The sequence below is a fragment of the Ursus americanus genome, chromosome 30 (assembly GCF_024610735.1).
Source record: "Ursus americanus isolate L20-20 chromosome 30, mUrsAme1.1.p, whole genome shotgun sequence".
Lineage (NCBI taxonomy): Eukaryota > Metazoa > Chordata > Mammalia > Carnivora > Ursidae > Ursus > Ursus americanus.
The window spans coordinates 16,282,636-16,304,693 of NC_142156.1; the positions used below are offsets into that span (position 1 = coordinate 16,282,636).

Consider the following 22,058-nt stretch of genomic DNA (forward strand, 5'->3'; position numbering starts at 1 on the left):
ATCTGGATCTCCCAAACAAACATCTCTGGCACTGGGTATCGAGGTACAAGCAGGGAGCCATGAATCTACACACAGATATTGGAAGATAAACAGAGGGGAAGAGAGCCGCCGCACTCAGGCGCCGGGAAGTGGTAGCCTCCTGTGCTGGGGAGCGGACCGGACTCACAGACTGGTAGTCCTGGGGGAAACCAGACTGAAACCAGGAGTTTGGGAGCACGCATGCAAACCAGACCAAAACCAGGAGCTTGGGAGTGCGTGAACCAGACTGAAACTAGGAGCTCTGGAGCGCGCCCTTGACCAGACTGAAAACCAGAGCTATGGAGTGCGTGTGCGAAGCACACTGAAACTGGGAGCTCGGGAACCGGGGTGGCTGGAGATGTTAGAAGCATGAAGGGCAGAGATGTGCCGGCCCTGGGAGCGAGGACTGGGAGAGAGGCTATGGGGCGCACAACCCGGGTTGCTGCAGGTCTTTAGCAGCACCGACAGAAACGGAGTTAGAGTGGGCAGGAGAGCTCAGTGAAGAGCAGACTGCGATTTCTCTGTTCTGAGACAGAGGCTCAGAGGCTCAGATACGGTCACTGCTGCTCTGACCCTCTGAAGAGTCACAGAAAGCTGCCAGGGAAAGCAGCCAGAGAACAAAAGCCCAGAAAAACTGGTTCTCACTGTGCCCATCCCCCCCCCCCCCGCCAGGGGACAGGGCAACTCTACCCAAAAAGGGTTGCCCGAGTATCAGCACGGCAGACCCCTCTTCCAGAAGCCAGGCTGAAAAAACAAGAAGCCCACATCCCTAAGGTCCCTATAAAACAAGTGCATCTTGCTTGGGTCCTGGTCAATAATTTGGGCTCTGTACGTCCCGCAACCACACCTCATCAGAATGACAAGGAGGAGGAACCCCCGACAAAGCAAAGAAACAGAGACTGTGGCCTCTGCCACAGAACAAATGGATATGGATATAACCAAATTTTCAGAAATGGATTTCAGAGTAACAATGGTCAAGATGATGTGTAGGCTAGAAAAAAATATTAGCGAAAATATTAACGAGAACATAGAATCTCTAAGAGTGGAAATGAGAGCGAATCTGGTGGAAATTAAGAATGCTATAAATCAAATGCAGTCTAAACTGGATGCTCTGACTGCCAGGGTAAATGAGGCAGAAGAACGAATTAGTGAGTTGGAGGATGAGATGATAGAAAAGAAGGAAAAAGAGGTAACATGGGTTAAGAAACTCCACTTTCAAAAGATAAAACTACGGGAGATTACTGACTCAGTGAAATGTTCCAATGTCAGAATCATCGGCATCCCCGAGGGGGTGGAGAAAGATAGAGGTCTAGAAGAGATATTTGAACAAATTGTAGCTGAGACCTTCCCTAATCCAGCGAACGAAACAAGCATTCATGTGCAAGAGGGAGAAAGGACCCCTCCCAAGATCAACAAGAACAGACCGACACCACGTCACATAATAGCACAATTCGCAAATCTTAGATCCAAGAAAACAATCTTGAAAGCGGCCAGGGGGAAGAGGGAGGAACATCAGAATAAGGTCAGACCTGTCTGCAGAGACCTGGCAAGCCAGAAAAAGCTGGCAAGACATATTCAGAGCACTAAGTGAAAAGAACATGCAGCCAAGGATTCTTTATCCGGCAAGGCTGTCATTCAGAATGGATGGAGAGGCAAGGAGCTTCCAAGACCAGCAGAAACTGAAAGAATATGTGACCACCAAGCCCTACAAGAAATATTGAGGTGGGTTCTATAAAAGTAAAAAGACCCCACGAGTGATACGGAACAGAAATTTACAATTATAGAAACAAAGACGTCACAGGCAGCATGACCTCATTAAAATCCTATCTCTCAATAATCACTCTCAATGTGAACAGCCTAAATGCTCCCATAAAACGCCACAGAGTTGCAGGTTGGATAAAAAGACATGACCCATCCATATGCTGTCTACAAGAGACTCACCTCGAACCTAAAGATACATCCAGACTGGAAGTGAAGGGATGGAGAACCATTTTTCATGCCAACTGGGTAGCAATTCTCATATCAGACCTCAAAAGAAAGCTGGGGTAGCAATTCTCATATCAGACAGATTAGATTTTAAGCTAAAGACTGTAGTTAGAGATATAGAAGGACACGATATTATTCTTTTTTTTTTTTTTTACCTGTTAAAGCTTTCTCATGGCTTTGCCTTGATGTCACAGATTTTATTTTTATGAAAGGGCGGTGTTCTTGGACTTTACAACTAAAGAAAAAACCATTATAATAATAGTGTAATAATAATAATAACAATAATGAATAACCCAAATATAGCAAAAGCTGTCACTCCCCACCACTTCCCTCTAGACCACTCCCCTTCTGTTCTTCTTCTGGTCAGAGTGGTCATTCTCAGTTTTTCTAATAAAATAAAGTTAAATCTGGCCTCAGACATTTCACACATTCATCGGCTACTCCTTAACTCCTGAGAAGTCTCATCCGAAAAGATCCCTGCTGCTGAAGTAGTCCCTGACCTTCCTGGGGACAGAAGGCTTCCCTTCTTTATATGCCCTTTATCCTCCACTTCTTCAGAGCAACTGTAATTAATTATTTGTCATTATCTGACAGTAAGCTATGTGAAGGTGTAGTCTTATTGCCGTCACTCTGTACGCAGCACTCGCCATGCATGGACTTAGTTATGTATGTCCATCCTCATGTATGTCTATCCTCCCCTCACAAAGGAGACTTTTGAGGCACAGAAAGGTTAAGTAACTTGCCCGAGGTTCATCTCTATCTGTGTTGGAACTGGAATGCCAACCCAGGTTTGTGTGACCCCAGAGTCTGCCTCTCACCTGGGCACTTCAGTTAGAAAATTATCAGTTTCAGCTGCTACTCATGTGATTTAGTGAGAAATCCTGATGTTTTTCTCATCCTGTGGTTCTGTGTGTCTTTTGTGGGTCTCAGTCTTTCATGACATATATGTAATTACAAAGTTTGCTGACTGGATATGTTCAATTACTGTTTGAGGAGATGCCTTGAAAAACCAGAGTATATATCAGATACCTCTTTGTCTTTAACCAGCTTAAAGGTGGGTGAGACAGGAAAATATGTATGCATGGAATAATTAATATGTGACTAATGACAATGTCTGTCTGTCTGTACACCTGTCTGATTTTTCCCCCCAGTACCTCAGGGATACTGTACAGGGTATTGAGTTCAGGAAAGGAGTCCAAAATAGGAACTGGTGATAAGAAAGCAGCTTTATGGAGTGGTTGAGGTTTGATGGGGTCTCTATGGCATGGCCTTTCTCAGTATTTCAGTTGAGAAAAGGTTTAAAGAGCTATATGCGGCCAAGTCCCCAGTCTGAACCCCAGCTTCCATCTCCTGAACTCCAGGCCCTTAAGGTGCATTTGTCCATTAGACCTGTCCACTTGTGTGTGCCACGGTCACCTCAAAGGCAACATGTCCAAAGTGGACACTCCCTAACCTGCTTCTCTCCCATTGTTCTAGAGTTCGCACTATATTATTCTTAAAGGGTGTATCCAACAAGATGATCTAACAATTATAAATATCTATGCCTCCAACAGGGGAGCAGCTAGATACACAAGCCAACTCTTAACCAGAATAAAGAGACATATAGATAATAATAGATTAATAGTAGGGGACCTCAACACTCTGGTCTCAGCAATAGACAGGTCATCTAAGCAGAACATCAACAAAGAAACAAGAGCTTTGAATGATATACTGGACCAGATGGACCTCATAGATATATACAGAACACTACACCCTAGAACAACAAAATACTTATTCTTTTTGAATGCACATGGAACTTTCTCCAGAATAGACCATATACTGGGTCACAAAACAGGTCTCAACCGATATCAAAAGACAGATTATTCCCTGCATATTCTCAGACCACAATGCTTTGAAACTGGAACTCAATCACAAGGAAAAATTTGGAAGAATCTCAAACACTTGGAAACTAAGAACCATCCTGCTTAAGAATGATTGGGTAAATTAGGAAATTAAAGAGGAACGTAAGCAATTTATGGAAACCAATGAGAACGAAAACACATGGGTCCAAAACCTATGGGACACTGCAGAGGCAGTCCTAAGGGGAAAACACATAGTCATCCAAGCCTCACTCAAAAGAACAGAACAATCTAAAATGCAGTCCTTATATTCTCACTTTCAGAAGCTGGAGTTGGAACAGAAGAACAGGCCTAACCCACATACGAGAAGACAATTAAGATTAGAGCAGAGATCAATGACTTAGAAACCAGGAGTACAGTAGAGCAGATCAACAAAGCTAGAAGCTGGTTCTTTGAAAGAATTAATAAGACCAATAAGCCACTGGCCAGACTTATTCAAAAGAATAGAGAAAGGACCCAAATTAATAAAATTATGAATGAAAGGGGAGAGATTACAACCAACACTAAGGAAATAGAAACAATAATTAGAAACTATTATCAACAACTATACGCCAATAAATTAAACAACCTGGAAGAAATGGATGCCTTCTTGGAAACCTATAAACTACCAAGACTGAAACAGGAAGAAATTGATTATGTAAACAGACCAATTAATCATGAAAAGATTGAGTTAGTGATCAAAAACCTCCCAAAAAACAAGAGTCCAGGGCCTGGTGGCTTCCCTGGGGAATTCTACCAAACATTCGAAGAAGAAATAATACCTATTCTCCTGAAGCTGTTTCAAAAAATAGAAACAGAAGGAAAGTTACCAAACTCATCCTATGAAGCCAATATTACCTTGATCCCCAAACCAGGCAAAGACCCCATCAAAAAGAATTACAGACTGATATCCCTGATGAATGTGGATGCCAAAATTCTCAACAAGATCCTAGCTAACAGGATCCAACAATACCTTAAAAGAATTATCCATCAGGACCAAGTGATGCAAGGGTGGTTCAACATTCGCAAATTGATCAGTGTGATAGATCACATTAATAAGAGAAGAGACAAGAACCATATGATCCTCTCGATGCAGAAAAAGCATTTGACAAAATATGGCATCCTTTCCTGAGTAAAACCCTTCAGAGTATAGGGATAGAGGATACATTCCTCAATTTCATGAAAACCCTACAGCATATATCATTCTCAATGGGGAAAAGCTGAGAGCCTTTCCCTTAAAATCAGGAACACGACAAGGATGCCCACTCATGCCATTATTGTTCAACATAGTACTAGAAGTCCTAGCAACAGCAATCAGACAACAAAAAGAAGAAAAGTTATTCAAATTGGCAAAGAAGAAGTCAAACTCTCTCTCTTCGCAGATAACATGATACTTTATATGGAAAGCCCAAAAGACTCCATCCCCAAATTACTAGAACTCATTCAACAATTCAGTAATGTGGCAGGATACAAAATCAGTGCTCAGAAGTCAGTTGCATTTCTATACATGAATAATGAGACTGAAGAAAGAGAAATTAGGGAATCGATTCCATTTACAATAGCACCAAAACTCATAAGATATCTCAGAATAAACTTAACCAGAGAGGTAAAGGATCTATACTCTAGAAACTATAGAACACTGATGAAAGACTGAAGAAGACACAAAAAGATGCAAAAACATTCCATGCTCATGGATTGGAAGAATAAAGGTAGTTAAAATGTCTGTGCTACCCAGAGCAACCTACACTTTTCAATACCATCCCTATCAAAATACCAATTACATTTTTCAAAGAGCTGGAACAAAGAATCCTAAAATTTATATGGAACCAGAAAATACCCTGAATCGCCAAGGAAATGCTGAAAAAGAAAAAGCTGAGGGCATCACATTGCCTGATTTCAAGCTATATTGCAAAGCTGTGATCACCAAGGCAGCATGGTACTGGCACAAAAACAGACACACAGACCAATGGAACAGAATAGAGACTCCAGAAATGGACCCTCGACTTTATGGTCAGCTAATCTTTGTCAAAGCAGGAAAAAGCATCCGGTGGAAAAAAGTCTCTTCAATAAATGGTGCTGGGAAAATTGGACAGCTGTATATAGAAGAATGAAACTTGACCACTCTCTCACACCATACACAAAGATAAACTCCAAATGGATGAAAGACCTCAGTGTAAGACAGGAATCCATCAAAATCCTGGAGGAGAACATAGGCTATAACCTCTTCAACATCAGCCACAGCAACTTCTTTCCTGACACGTCTCTAAAGGCAAGGGAAACAAAAGAAAAAATGAACTTTTGGGATTCATCAAGATAAAAAGTTTCTGCACAGCAAAGGAAACAGTCATCAAAACAAAGAGGCAACCCACAGAATGGGAGAAGATATTTGCAAATGACACTACAGATAAAAGGCTGGTATCCAAGATCTATAAAGAACTTCTCAAACTCTATACACAAGAAACAAATAAACAAATTAAAAAAATGGGCAGAAGATATGAACAGACACTTTTCCAATGAAGACATATAAATGGCTAACAGACACATGAAAAAATGTTCAACATCATTAGCCATCAGGGTAGTTCAAATCAAAACCACATTGAGATACCACCTTACACCAGTTAGAATGGCAAAAATTAACAAGGCAGGAAACAACAAATGTTGGAGAGGATGTGGAGAAAGGGGAACACTTTTACACTGTTGGTGGGAATGCAAGTTGGTACAGCCACTTTGGAAAACAGCGTGGAGGTCCCTCAAAAAGTTAAAAATAGAGCTACCCTATGATCCAGCAATTGCACTACTGGCTATTTACCCCAAATACAGATATAGTGAAGAGAAGGGCCATATGCACCCCAATGTTCATAGCAACATTGTCCACAATGGCTAAACTTGGAAGGAGCCAAGATGCCCTTCAACAGATGAATGGATTAAGAAGATGTGGTCCATATATACAATGGAATATTACTTAGCCATCAGAAAGAATGATTACCCAATATTTGCAGCAACATGGATGGGACTGGAGGAGGTTATGCGAAGTGAAATAAGTCAAGCAGAGAAAGACAATTATCATATGGTTTCACTCATTTGTGGAACATAAGGAATAGCAGTAAGATCAGTAAGAGAAGGAAGGGAAGAATGAAGGGGGGGTAAACAGGTGGGGGAATGAACCACAAGAGACTGTGGACTCCGGGAAACAAACTGAGGGTCTCAGAGGGGAGGGGGGTGGGGGGATGGGTTAGCCCAGTGATGGGTATTAAGGAGGGCACGTATTGCATGGAGCACTGGGTGTTATATGCAAACAATGAATCATGGAATACTAAAAAAAAGAAAAAAGAACAACAACAAAAAAGAATGTGTATGTATCTAGTGGGAGGGTGGAGAAATCCGTTAGATATAATGACATCCTGGTTCCCTCTACTGGGCTTAAATGAAATTACGTTTTTGGTTTTTTTTTTTTTTAAGTTTTAATTTTAATTCCAGTTAGCATACAGTGTTATAGTAGTTTCAGGTATACAATATAGTGATTCAACACTTCCATACATCACTTGGTGCTCATCATGACAGGTGTACTCCTTAATCCCCATCACTTATTTTACTCATGCCCCCAACTTCTTCCCCTCTGGTAACCATCAGTTCTCTAATTAAAAGTCTGTTTCTTGGTGTGTCTCTTTCTCTCTTTCCCTTTGCTCTTTTGTTTTGTTTCTTAAATGCCACATATGAGTGAAATCATGGTATTTGTCTTTCTCTGACTAACTTATTACACTTAGCATAATACTCTAGATCCATCTATGTTGTTGCAAATGGAAGATTTCATTCCTTTTTATGGGTGAATAATAGTCCATTGTAAATAATGGATACCTATTGCTTCTTAAAACTTGTTTCCTTGGCATAAAATCATCAGTCTCTCCAAGTGGCAACAAGAGGAGAGCGGAAGACAAGGGAGTCAGATCATGGTTCAAATTTTACTGCCAATGTTGAAGAGCCGTGTAATTTAGAGGATACCACTCCCTATGATAGACAATCACTTCTCTCACATGTTTGCCTTAGTAATGGTGGGAAAGTTTTAGGGATCTCTCTCTACAGATTTTTTCTAAAAACTAAATTTTCATCTGCCTATGGCCTTGGATAAAGGAACTCAGAGTTATTAGATGAAAATTCATTGTTTATGGTGTGCCAGTCATTATACTATACTTTGGAGCATACATCCTTTAAAGTTTGGTCATGAGATGGCAGAAATTCAGTCACATTTTCAGGCTCCACTTCTAGTTCTCTCACAGTTTCCACCACATCTGAAGTACTTCTCCACTGAAGTCTTAAACACCTCAAAGTCATACATGAGGGTTGGAATCAGCTTCTTCCAAACTCCTGTTAATGTTGATATTTGACCTCTTCCAAAGAATCACAAATGTTCTTAATGTTATCTAGAATGATGAATCTTTTCCAGAGGTTTTCAATTTACTTTACCCAGATCCATCAGAGAAATCACTATCTGTGACAGTTATAGCCTTATGAAATGTATTTATTAAATAATAAAACTCGAAAGTCCAAATTACTCCTTGATCTGTGGGCTGCGTAATGGATTTTGTGTTAGCAGGCAGGAAAACAATATTAATCTCATTGTATATTTCTTTTTTTTTCTTTAAAGATTTTATTTATTTATTTGACAGAGAGACAGCCAGTGAGAGAGGGAACACAAGCAGGGGGAGTGGGAGAGGAAGAAGCAGGCTCATAGCGGAGGAGCCTGATGTGGGGCTCGATCCCAGAACGCTGGGATCATGCCCTGAACCAAAGGCAGACGCTTAATGACTGAGCCACCCAGGCACCCCTCATTGTATGTTTCTATCAGAGCTCTTGGGTGACCCAGTACATAGTCAATGAGCAGTAATATTTTGAAAGGAATCTTTTTTTCTGAGCAGCAGGTCTCAACAGTGGGCTTAAAATATTCAGTAAACCATGTTGTAAACAGATGTGCTGTCATCCAGGCTTTTTTTTTTTTTTTTTTTTTTTTCATTTCCAGAGCACAGGCAGAGTAGATTTAGCATGATTCTTAAGGGTCCTAGGATTTTTTTCTGCGGGTAAAGGAGCATTGGCTTCAACTTAAAGTCAACAACTGCATTGGCCCCTAAGAAGAAAGTTAGCCTGTCCTTTTTTTTTTTTCTTAAAGATTTTATTTATTTATTTTACAGAGAGAGAGAGAGACAGCCAGCAAGAGAGGGAACACAAGCAGGGGGAGTGGGAGAGGAAGAAGCAGGCTCCCAACAGAGCAGGGAGCCCGATGTGGGACTTGATCCCAAGACCCTGGGATCGCTCCCTGAGCCGAAGGCAGATGCTTAACGACTGAGCCACCCAGGCGCCCCGTCCTTTTTTCTTTTTAATTAAAGATTTTATTCATTTATTTATTTGAGAGAGAGAGAGCACAAGTCTTGGGAAGAGGGGCAGAGGGAGAGGTAGGAGCAGGCTGCCCAAGGAGCAGGGAGCCCAACATAAGGCTCAGTCCCAGGACCCTGGGATCATGACCTGAGCTGGAGGCAGACGCTTAACCAACTAAGGCACCCAGGCACCCCTGAAAGTTAGCCTGTCCTTTGAAACTTTAAAGCCAGGCATTGACTTCTCCTAACTACAAAAGTCTTAGATGGCATCTTCTTTCAATATAAGGCTGCTTCATCTATATTGAAAATCTGTTGTTTAGTGTAGCCACCTTCATTTATTATCATAGCTAGAACTTACGGTTAACTTGCTGCAGTTTCTACATCAGCACTTACTGCTTTACCTTGCACTTTTATGTTATGGAAATGACTTCTTTTCTTAAACCTCATGAACCAACTTCTGCTAGCTTCAAAGTTTTCTGCTATAGCATCCTCACTTCTCTCAGTCTTCATAGAATTGAAGAGAGTTAGGGCCTTGCTCTGGATTAGGTTTTGGTTTAAGACATTGTTGTGGTTGGTTTAATCTTCCGTTTAGATCATTGAAGCTTTCTCTGTATCAGCAATAAGGTTGTTTCACTTATTTGTGTGTTCACTGGAGTAGCATTTCTAATTTCCTTCGAGAACTTTTCCTTTGCATTCACAACTTGGCTAACTGGTACAAGAGGTCTAGCTAGCTTTTGGCCCGTCTTGGCTTTTGACATGCCTTCCTCACTAAGCTTAACCATTTCTAGCTTTTGGTTTAAAGTGAGAAACAGGGGTGCCTGGGTGGCTCAGTCGTTCAAGCGTCTGCCTTTGGCTCAGGTCATGATCCCAGGGTCCTGGGACTGAGCCTTGCATTGGTCTCCCTGCTCAGCTGGGGGTCTCCTTCTCCCTCTCCTTCCCACTTGTGCTCTCTCTCTTGCTATCTCTCTCTAAAATAAATAAAGTCTTTTAAAAAAATAAAGTGAGAAACATGCTACTCTTCCTTTTGGTTAAACACTTAAAGAGGCCATTGTGGATTATTAGGAGGCCTAATTTCAATATTGTTCTGTTTCAGAGAATAAGGAGGACTGAGAAAAGGGAGAGATGGGTGAATGGCCAGTTGCTGCAGCAGTTAGGACACACACTGTGTTTATCAATTAAGTTCATTGTCTTGTATGGGTATGGTTTTGGGGGTCCCAAACCATTAGAGTAGTAACATCAAAGATCACTGGTCACAGATCACCATAACAAATATAGTAATAGTGAAAAGGTTTGAAATAGTGTGAGAATTATCGGAATGTAACAGAGAGACATGAAGTACACAAATGCTGTTGGAAAGATGGTGCCAGTAGACTTGCTTGATACCAGGTTTCCACAAACCTTCAATTTTTAAAAATAGTATCTGTGAAGAGCAGTAAAGTTAAGCACAATAGAACAAGGTATGCTTACCATTCTTCTGGAAATCTGCCAAATTGGAACATCAGTTGTGTTACCAGGCAACATTGTTTACAGTAAAAATGACCCCTGATAGATGAAATATACCCAAACTAGGAAGCTTGTAAATAAAGTATAAATACCTGTTTGGAAGTGATACCTTTATGCTTCTCTGGTTACAATGAATCTTGATATTAGGCATGTTCCTTACAGAGATCCTGGAAGCTAAATTCATGGACTGTAGCAAGAGATATTGGTTCCTATTTGGGACATAAGCCAAAGTGGCGGTTACACTTTGATAATGACAGTGTGATTATGTTCCCTCATACTTAAGCTGTCACTTTTGAGAGGTCAGTAACTAATTCCTGAAGTGCTACAGAAACTTTTAGTGAAGAGAAATGCCTGATGCTGCCCTGCTGATATACTGTCTCCTAGTCTGTACCCTCTTGAATGCAAAACATGGCTTATAATAATCATGTGCATTTGATTGTTTGGTGGGCTTGGTGGGCTTTGCAAGAGATTAAGTAATTTGACCCACAAAATATGTAAATGGAAAGTTCCCAGAAGAAAGACAAAGTCCAATAAGTGAAAATGTGCTCAATTCCTCCAATACTTAGAGTATAAATTAAAATAATAGTAAGATGGCAAAAATTTAAAAGATAATACAAACTGGTGAGAATATGAAGAAAACAGGCATATTTGCTGGTAATAGGAATTGGTAAAATATTTTTATAGGCAATTTTGTGATATCTCTCAAAATAATAACTTTTAATATCTTGTAGTGGTTTTACTTTCAGGAATTTATTCTTTGGAAATATTTCCACAACTGGGCAAAAAATGATATTCATACATTATTTTTTGTAACAGCAGAGGGTTGGAACTCAAATATCTATCAATTAAAGAATGACTAAATAAATAATGGTGCATGCAAATAGTGGAAAAGTATCCAAGCTTTAAAAGTAATGATCCCATGATGCCTGGGTGGCTCAGGTCATGATCCCAGGGTCCTGTGATCAAGCCCCGTGTCATGCTCCCTGCTCATCGGGAGCTTCCTTCTTCTCCTCCCCACTTGTGCTCTCTCTCGCTATTGCTGTCACTATCTGCTTCTCTCTCTCAAATCAATCAATCTTCAAAAAAATAAATAAAAGTAATATAATGATCCCTAAGTGAACTAATAGATACAAGTATTGAACACTGACAGCTGTTTATATTATAAAAAGAGAGGCTATTTGATGTTATGTGTCCTTGAAGGAAGAACACACCACAACATATGAAGTATTACTGGTCAAAAAACCTCCTGAGTTTGACCATTTGAGGTGGTGGTATATATCTAACCATCAATAAACAGGAAATACTGAGACAAAAAAATATGATAAACTATACCATAGAGGTGCAATCAGAAAAATACAGAAAAATCTGTGGAAAATTAACAGTTAAAAAACTGATTTGGGGGCACCTAGGTGGTACAGTTGGTTAAGTTTCCAACTCTTGGTTTTTGCTCTCAAGTTGTGATCTCAGGCACATGGAATTGAGCCCTGCGTCAGGCTTCATGCTCTGTGTGGAGTCTGCTTGAGGCTCTCTCTCCCTCTGTGCCCCCAAAATAAATAAGTAATTCTTTAACAAAAATCGATTTCTTCAATAAATCAATAAATAATAAGAAAAACACACAAAAGATGGAAGGGGAAACTGATGATTAGAAGAGATTTAAAAATATATATATTACAGAGGCAGACTTCTGGAAAGGTGGTGTGAAGAGCTTGGAAGACCCACTGCCCAGTGAAACAGCCACTTAGCTGTGAAAATTATAAGAAAACACCCATGTAAAGTCCCTGAAAATTGTCCTATGGATATAAAACAAATAGACAAACATTTATTCAAGAAACTTTATTAATCTTAATAAGAACAGTGAGAATCTATGGCATTTGAGACATGACTTGTTTCCATCCTCTTCCTGTCAGACATGTGTGATGAAAGCTCTACTGCAAGTACTTTACTGTGAGTGGGTGTGGCCAAGGAGATGGAAACTCCCTCCCCACCCAGGTCCTGGTCTGGGGCTGCAGTTTCACTCCAGGAGGGGCAGGGGAAGACTGCCAGCATCTTTCATCCTTCCCAGTCCTATGCTCTGTTTCAGCCAGGTGCAGCTAAGAGAACAGAGACTTCTTACTCCTATTCACTCACTATTCATAGAGCAAGGGCTCATATGCAACAGACAGAGAATACCGGGGCCTGATGACACTTGTGCCAACTTGCTTATATGTTGGAGGCTCCATGCTGATAGAGATAAGCCAAAAAGAACCAGGGTCTTCCATTCCCCTCTCCTCTAGTCCCAGCTCTTAGAGCAGAGATGTCATTATAGGAAAATCAAGCTGCTGTCCAAAGAAGGAGAAGACCAAGGACAGCCCTCCTGGGGTCATATTAATCTGGGGGTGGGGATTTGAAGGCTGTACACATGTTCTCAGCTGACCCACTCAGGAGCAATCAGAGCAGGACATGGGGCAGATTCAAAAGCATCTCCTAAGCCACACACAGATCCATCAGGAAAGGACCTTGAGCCTTAGTGGCTCAAGGGGCTTAAGCACAATCTTTGACCAAATACCGATTGAATAAGAAGCTTCTCTGACCAAGGGGTGAGTTCTTGGAAGCCAGACTTAAAGTCACACACATTGCTGGTGATCTGGAAGACTATGTGAATGCCTAAGACTGTACTGTGGCAGGAGGACCTCTGAGTTGCTTCTCACTAGCTGAACATAGTGAAAAATTAAACTCCCTGACCTGTGAAAGCAGACTCCAAACCACACACAGTTGTAAAGGGTGAAAAATCTTGCCGGCTAAGGGGATTTAAGCCCAAACTGTGACTGATAAGCGGTTTTTGCACACCCAGGGCTAAAACCAGGCTAAAAAATAAAGGGGGGGGGAATCCAAGTAGGGACAACAGAGTCTGCACACTGTGGGCAAAAGAGAATTCAGAGTATTACTCCAGCCAAGTCACTAGAAAAATGAACAAATGACCAAACGACAGCAACAATTGTATGCCCCGAAGAGGAGGTATTACTATGCAGAGTTACAAGATATATTATCTAAAATGTCTAATTTTCAACAAAAAATTATAAGACATGCAGAGAAACAGAAAAATGTGACTCACACACAAGAAAAAAGGAGTCAATAGAAACTGCTTTTGAGGAGGCCTAGATTTAAATTTAATAGACAAAGACGACAAAGATGTTACATCTATTCTAAATATGTTGAATGAACTAAAAAAAATGTTTAAAGAATTAAAGGGAGGTGTGATAACACTGATACATCAAGAAGAGCATATCAATGAAAATATACAAATTATTTTTTAAAAGAACCAAGGGAAAATTCTGGAGTTAAAATTATAACTGAAGTGAAAAATTCAGTAGTGGAGCTGAATAGATTTGAGTTGACAGAAGAAAGAATTGGTGAACTTCAAGATAGATCAGTAGAGATTATGTAATGTGAAAAACAGAAAAAATAATTAAGAAAATGAACAGAGACTTAGGCAAGTGGTATGATGTTAAACTCCAACTTATAAATTATGGGAACACAAGAAGGAGAGGAGAGGAAGGAAAAAAGAAAAATATTTGAAATAATAATGACTAAAAGCTTTCCAAATTTGATGTGAACTCTAATCTACACATCCAAGAAGCTGAAGAACACCAAGAAGGATAAATACAAAGATATTTGTATTCAGATACATCATAATATACTGAAAGCCAAAGATAAAGAAAATATCTTGAAAGTAACAGGAGAGAAGTAACTTTTCACCTACAGGGAATCCTCAAAGAGAAATAACAGCTGAATTCCCATCAGAAACAATGGATACCTGAAGGTAACAAGACAACATAGTCAGAGTACTGAAGGAAGAATTGTCAACTAAGAGTGTTATGCCCAGCAAAACTATCTCTTACAAATGAAGATGAAATAAATGCAGTCCCAAATAAATAAAAATGGAGAGACCTGTCTTACAAGAAATATTAAAAGAAGTTCCTTACGCTAAAAGGAAGTGACACAATATAGTAATTTGAATACACATGAAAAAATAAATAGTTCCATTAAAGGTGATTATGTAGGTAATACTGAAAAACAGTATAATTACATATTTCTTTTTTTTCTTCTCAATTGATTTATAAAGCAATCATATAAAACAATATCTATAAAACTCTATTATATTGTTGGGCTTATAACATGTATAAATGTAATATATTTGACAGTACAAATGATAGGATGGGAATAAAGCTATATTGCAGTAAGAAAAATTTAATAGATGGTAACTCAAATCATATGAATAAGCAAAAAGAACCATAAATGGTAAATTAGAAGGTTAATGTAAGTCTAGAAATATGTTTGTTCTCCCCTTTCTCCTCTTAGCTTCATGAAGACATTGTGTTATACACAACTGATGAATCGTTGAACACTACGTCAAAAACTAATGAGGTGTTATATGTTGGCTAATTGAACATAATTTAAAAAATTTAAAAAAAGACATAGAAAACATTAATTGTAATGATGCATTGTTGGGTTCTAATATATAGAGATGTAAGATGTATAAAAAATAGCACAAAAAGGGAGGGTGGAGTTTTATAGGACTAATCTCACTGGAATTAAATTAGTATAAATGTGTGTGTGTGTGTGTATATATATGTATATGTGTGTGTGTGTATATATATATATATCTTAAAATATATAGGAGTATGTCTTACTGGAATCAACAGTATAAATCACAAGTCAATTTTGTTTGTTTTTAAAAAATATTTTATTGGGGCGCCTGGGTGGCTCAGTCATTAAGTGTCTGCCTTCAGCTCAGGTCATGATCCCAGGGTCCTGAGATCAAGCCCCAAATCAGGCTCCCTGCTCAGCGGGAAGCCTGCTTCTCCCTCTCCCACTCCCCCTGCTGGTTTTCCCTCTCTCTCTGTGTCTCTCTCTGTCCAATAAATAAATAAAATCTTTAAAAAAATTTTATTTATTTATTTGAGAGAGAGAGAGAGAGTGAGAGCCAAGAGTGAGCGCCCGAGCAGGGGGAGGAGCATGGGGAGAGGAAGAAGCAGACTCCCTGCTGAACAGATAGCCTGACATGAGGCTTGATCCTGGGACTCTGGCCAGGATCACGACCTGAGCTGAAGGCAGACACTTACCCGATTGAGCCACCCAGGTGCCCCAGAAGTCTATTCTGATAAATTAAGGGGCACCTGGGTGGCTCAGTTAGTTGATCAGCTGTCTTTGGCTCAGGTCATTCGACTTGAGTCATGATCCTGGGTTCTGGAATTGAGTCCCACATCAGGCTCCTTGCTCAGCAGGGAGTCTGTTCCCTCTGGCTCTCCTGCTCATGCTCACTTGCTCGCTCTCTCTCTCTCTCAAATGAGTAAATGTTTAAAAAAATTTTTATTTGAGAAATTAAGATATACATTGTAAGCCCTAGAGCAACCACTAAGAAAATAGCTCCAAAAATATAGTTTAAAGTAATCAAAGGAGTCAAAATGCCACACTAGAAATATCCACTTAAGTGAAAATGAGATAATAAAGGAGAAACAGAAAAAAGTAGTCATGAGCTATATAGAAAATAAAAAGCAAATGGCTGGTACAAATATAACCATATCAATAATAGTATTAAATGTGAATGGATTAAACAATTGACTCAAAAGGCAGAGATCAAACTATTTACTCTTTATAAGAGATTCACTTCAGATTCAATGGTACCAATAGGCTGAAAGTAAAAGGATGGAAAAAGATAAACTATGCACACAGTAACCAAAAAAGGAGCTGTATGGTTATACTAATATCAGACAAATAGACGTTAAGACTAAAAATGTTACTGAAGAGGGATATTTTTATAATGATAAAATTGCCAATATATCAGGAAGATATGACAGTTGTAAATATGTATGCCCCACAATATATAAAGCAAAAACTGATAGAATTGAAAAGAGATGCAGATAACCCAACAATAATAGTTGGGTATTTAAATACCTCACTTTCAATAATGGGTAGAATAACTATGCAGAAAATCAGCAAGGACATGGAGGACTTGAACAACACCATCAACCAACTTGGCCCAACAGACATCTATAAAATAGTCTACCCTACAATAGCAGAATACATAGTTTTCTTAAGTTCACGTGGAACATTCTTCAGAATAGATCATATGATATGTCATGACATAAGCCTTTAATAGATTTAAAAGGACTGAAATTATACAAAGTATCTTCTTAGACCCAAGGGAATTAAATTAGAAATCAACAAGAGAAAGAAATGTGGGAAATTCATAACTATGTGGAAAGTAATTATTACACTCCTAAAAAGATAATAAGTCAAACAAGAAATCACAAAGGAAATTAGAAAATACTTTGAGATGAATGAAAGTGAAAAGCTGCATTCCATTAGTTTTGGTATGTTGTGTTTTCACTTTCATGTCAGTATGACTCTGATACAACAATCAAAGACATCACAAGAAACAAAAAGCTACAGACCAATATCTCTTATGAATATAGATGAGGAAATCTTCCATAAAATACAAGCAAACCTAATCCAGCAACATATAAAAGGATTTTACATCATGGCCAAGAGGGCTGTAGCCAAGAATGCTAGATTGGGGTGCCTGGGTGGCGCAGTTGTTAAGCATCTGCCTTCGGCTCAGGGCGTGATCCCAGCGTTCTGGGATCGAGCCCCACATCAGGCTCCTCTGCTAAGAGCCTGCTTCTTCCTCTCCCACTCCCCCTGCTTGTGTTCCCTCTCTCGCTGGCTCTCTCTCTCTGTCAAATAAATAAATAAAATCTTTTAAAAAATGCTAGATTGATTTCACACAGAAAAAGCAATGACTGGAATTATACCTCTATTAGTCAGCCAGAGCTGTCAAAACAAAATACCACAGACTGGCTGGTTTAAACAAATTTATTTTCTCACACTTCTGAAGTCAAAAAGTTCAAGATCAAGGTGCTGACAGTATTGTTTTCTCCTGAGGACTCTTTCCTTGGCTTGTGGACAGCAGTCTTTGCTCTGTGGTCTCACATGGTATTTTCTCTGTGTACAAAAATCTCCTGTGTCTCTTACAAGGGCACCAGTCCTTTTGTATTAGGGCCCCATCCTTATGACCTCATTTAACATTAATCATTAAAGCCACTATCTCCAAATACAGTCACATTGGGGATTAGGGCTTTAATGCATTAATTACTATACCATATTAATAAAATAAAAAAAAAACACATGGTCATCTCAATATAGAAAAAATATTTGACAAAATCCAAAACCTTTTCAAAATAAAAACACTCAACAAACTAGCAACAGAAGGCAACTTTGTCACCTTCACAAAGGGCATCTATATATATTTTTAAAAGATTTTATTTAGAGAGTTGATAGAGTGTGCATGTGTGTGAGCAGGGAGAGGGGCAGATGGAGGGGGAGAGAGAGAATCTCAAGCAGACTCCACACTGAGCCTGGAGCCCATTGTGGGGCTCAGTCTCACGACCCTGAGATCATGACCTGAGCTGAAATCGAGAGTCAGAGGCTTACCTGACAGCCACCCAGGCACACCAGGGCGTCTATAAAAAGCCTACAGCCAGCCGGGCGAGCGCGCAGCCAGGCCAGAGTCCCCAGCGCCCGCGGCCCGGGCCGCTCCCTCCGGCCATGGGGGCGTCCGTGTGGCTGCTGCGCGCGGTGATCATGGGGGCGCCGGGCTCGGGCAAGGGCACCGTGTCGTCGCGCATCACCAAACACTTCGCGCTGAAGCACCTCTCCAGCGGGGACCTGCTCCGAGACAACATGCTTCGGGGCACAGAAATTGGTGTGTTAGCCAAGACTTTCATTGACCAAGGGAAGCTCATCCCAGATGATGTCATGACTCGGCTAGCCCTTCATGAGCTGAAAAACCTCACCCAACATAGCTGGCTATTGGATAGTTTTCCAAGGACACTTCCACAGGCAGAAGCCCTGGATAGAGCTTATCAGATAGACACAGTTGATTAATCTGAACGTGCCCTTTGAGGTCATTAAGCAGCGTCTCACTGCTCGCTGGATTCATCCAGCCAGCGGCCGAGTCTACAACATCGAATTCAACTCTCCCAAAGCTGTGGGCATTGACGACCTGACTGGGGAGCCTCTCATTCAGCGTGATGATGATAAGCCAGAGACAGTGGTCAAGAGACTGAAGGCTTATGAAGTCCAAACACAGCCGGTCCTGGAATATTACCAGAGAAAGGGGGTGTTGGAAACCTTCTCCGGAACAGAAACCGACAAGATCTGGCCCCATGTCTATGATTTCCTACAAACAAAAGTTCCACAGATAAGCAGGAAAGCATCAGGTACTCCATGAGGAAAAGTGCATCTCACCAGTAAGAGGAGCAGAGACTCCTCGCCTGTGCATTTAGAAGCTCCTTGTTCTGAGACTGGCATGTATGAATTCTCTGACAGTTTTATTCTGGAAACTGAGGCTGTGTCAAATGAGCCCGATACTAAGATTCATCTTTTCATTTAGTGTGTTTTACCCAGGTATCTTCTATGGGTGTGCCATTAAAAAACATCGTATGTCTTAACTTTTGAAAAATCTTCTAAAGCATAATTAAAAGAGCAATTGGTAGTAATGTAATTTTTGTTCAGAAAACTGGTTGATAAAAATTTTGTTTTTCTGGAAAAGCTAAAAAGTATTCCATGTCTCTTGGTAAAGTATCTCATTAGAGAAATGTGTGTAGACTGATCCCAAAAAACTGGCATTGTTAGCACTGTGGTACGTGGTTTTGTGAGACACTGTGTCTATCAAGTTCTAGAAAACAAGCAACTAGATATGCAGATTAGTTTCAGGATGAAATTCACTGCTGCCTTTACACTAAGAAACTAATAAGCTTCGTCATATATACTGTACTTATTGTGGTGTTAAACCTTCAGTTTACTCAGAATTTTCAGTCTGCTCTAAAACTGTTACTAAATCAGCATATAGGAAAAAACTCAGGTTAAGAATCGTGTGCTTTAGGATCCACTTGCCAGTTTCTGTTTTTGATCTATGTATGGTCTCCTGTGACGAGTAACAAAGTACAAAAAGAAAAGAAAACCCATGTCCCTAAGTAAAGTAAGCATACTTGGTCCTCAGGACGTAGAAACAGATCAGGTATGCCTGGGGAGAATTCCCTTGACACACATAAACAATCCTAATTAGTAAACAATCAAAATTAGCAAACTAATCAAATTAGTAGTTAAAAGGATTTACGTGAAAGGTTAAAAAGGACCAGTAAAGTAATTGAGTTTGCTGAAGGAGTTCTTTATTCCTAATCAAAGCAGTGGGCACCTGCTCTCCTTCCCCGCCACCCCACCATCCGTCAGGGAGAGACGTCTGTCTGTGTGTGTACGCTGAGTAGCCATTTAAAAGTGAAGATGATGTGCTTTCTTAGTGGGGCAACACGGATACACGCTTCTGGGCTGTGGCCTGGTAGGAAGAATGGGGTGAGGAGAGGCGGAGAAGAAACCTGACTACATCTTCACTGGCATATTTACTCTTCCTTTACTTGGTGATAAATCCAGTGCAACAAGTCCTCGTATAAGCTGTTGATAACTGCCTTTGAACGTCTGGCCCATGTTATCCCGGGCACTTAAAATACAAATGCCAGCAAGTGGTTCTTTAAGTATTTTGTGGGGGAAAGCTTTTGTTTTTTAAAAATTTAATGTTTAGGGGCGCCTGGGTGGCACAGCGGTTAAGCGTCTGCCTTCGGCTCAGGGCGTGATCCCGGCGTTATGGGATCGAGCCCCACATCAGGCTCCTCCGCTATGAGCCTGCTTCTTCCTCTTCCACTCCCCCTGCTTGTGTTCCCTCTCTCGCTGGTCTCTATCTCTGTCGAATAAATAAATAAAATCTTTAAAAAAAAATTTAATGTTTAATGTGTTTTAAAATTTTAATGTTGATCTTTCAGAATGGACCAAGGATTATAGGACACATTTAATTCTTTACAACTTTCTGTAATGCCTTATTTGAATGTTAATATGACGCGCTTTCTAAAACTGTTGTGAACTACTAAGCTTATGAATTATCACTGGGTTACCAGGCGTACTACAATAAAATTAAATTTGAGAAAAAAAGCCTACAGCTAGCATCATACTACATGATAAAAAGACTGAATGCTTTCCCCCTTAGCTTAGGAATAAGACAAAGATGTCTGCTTCTACCACTTATAGTCAACACTGTACTGAAGGTTTTAGCCAGGGAAGTTAGTAAAAAGAAAGAAAGAAAGGCCATCTAGATTGGGAAGGAGGAAATAAAATGATCTCTTTTTGCAGATAACATTTTGTATGTCTAAATCCCCACATAATCCACTAAAATACTAGAAATGAGTTCACTGCAGTTGCAGAATATAAGATCAATATAAAAAATCCATTACATTTCTATACACTAGAAATAAACAATCCAAAAATGAAATTAAGAAAACAATTCATTTACAATAGCATCAAAAAGAACAAACACTGAGGAAAAGATGTAACAAGTATAAGAATAGTACACTAGAAACTATAAAATATTGTTGACAAATTAAATAAAATCTAAATGGAAAGGGATTTTATGTTGATGGATCACAAGGCAATATTTTTTCTTTCTTTCTTTTTTCAAAGTAAGTTCTATGGCCAACATGGGGCTTGAACTCACATCCCCTAGATCAAGGGTTGCATGTTCTATCTGAGCCAGCCAGGCATGCCTCACAAGGCAGTTTTTTTAAAAAAAGATTTATTTATTTTAGAGAGAGAGAGAAAGCACAAGTAGGGTAGGGGCAGAGGGAAACAAGTAGACTCCACACTGAGTGTGGAGCCTGATATGTGGCTTGATCCCAGGATCCTGAGATCATGACCTGAGCTGAAATCAAGAGTTAAATGTCTAACCAACTGAGCAACCCAGGCACCCCATACAAGAAATATTTTTAAGATGACAACAAGATGATCTACACTTTTATGACAATTCCTATGAAAGTTCCACCTGCCTTTTTTTTTTGCAGAAATTGGTGAGTTGATCCAAAATTTATGTGGAAATGCAAAGGACCCAGAGTGGCCAAAGTAATCTTGAAAAAGGACAGCGTTGGACTACTCACATTTCCTGATTTCAAAACTTACTACAAAGTTTCATTAATCAAGACAGTGTGGTACTGGTATAAAGATTGACATATGTCAATGGAATAGAGCTGAGAGTCCAGAAATAAACCCTAACTTTTTTTAACAATGGACTTATGACTTAGTGGCTATAACAATTCAACGGGGGAAAGCATAGTCTTTTCAATAAATTGTGTTTGGTCAACTGGATATCTACATTCAAAAGACTGAATTTACCTTACACCACACACAAATATTAACTCACAGTGGATTAGATGCCTAAAATGTAAGA

General features: G+C 39.9%; 1 protein-coding gene and 1 pseudogene across 6 annotated transcripts in view; both read left to right on the forward strand.

Annotated features, from left to right (window-relative positions):
* TMEM116 (transmembrane protein 116) overlaps positions 1-22,058 on the forward strand; it is a 148,226-nt gene that overhangs the window by 20,889 nt on the left and 105,279 nt on the right. The window lies entirely within an intron of this gene.
* On the forward strand, positions 15,896-20,773 carry LOC123779032 (GTP:AMP phosphotransferase AK3, mitochondrial pseudogene; annotated as a pseudogene).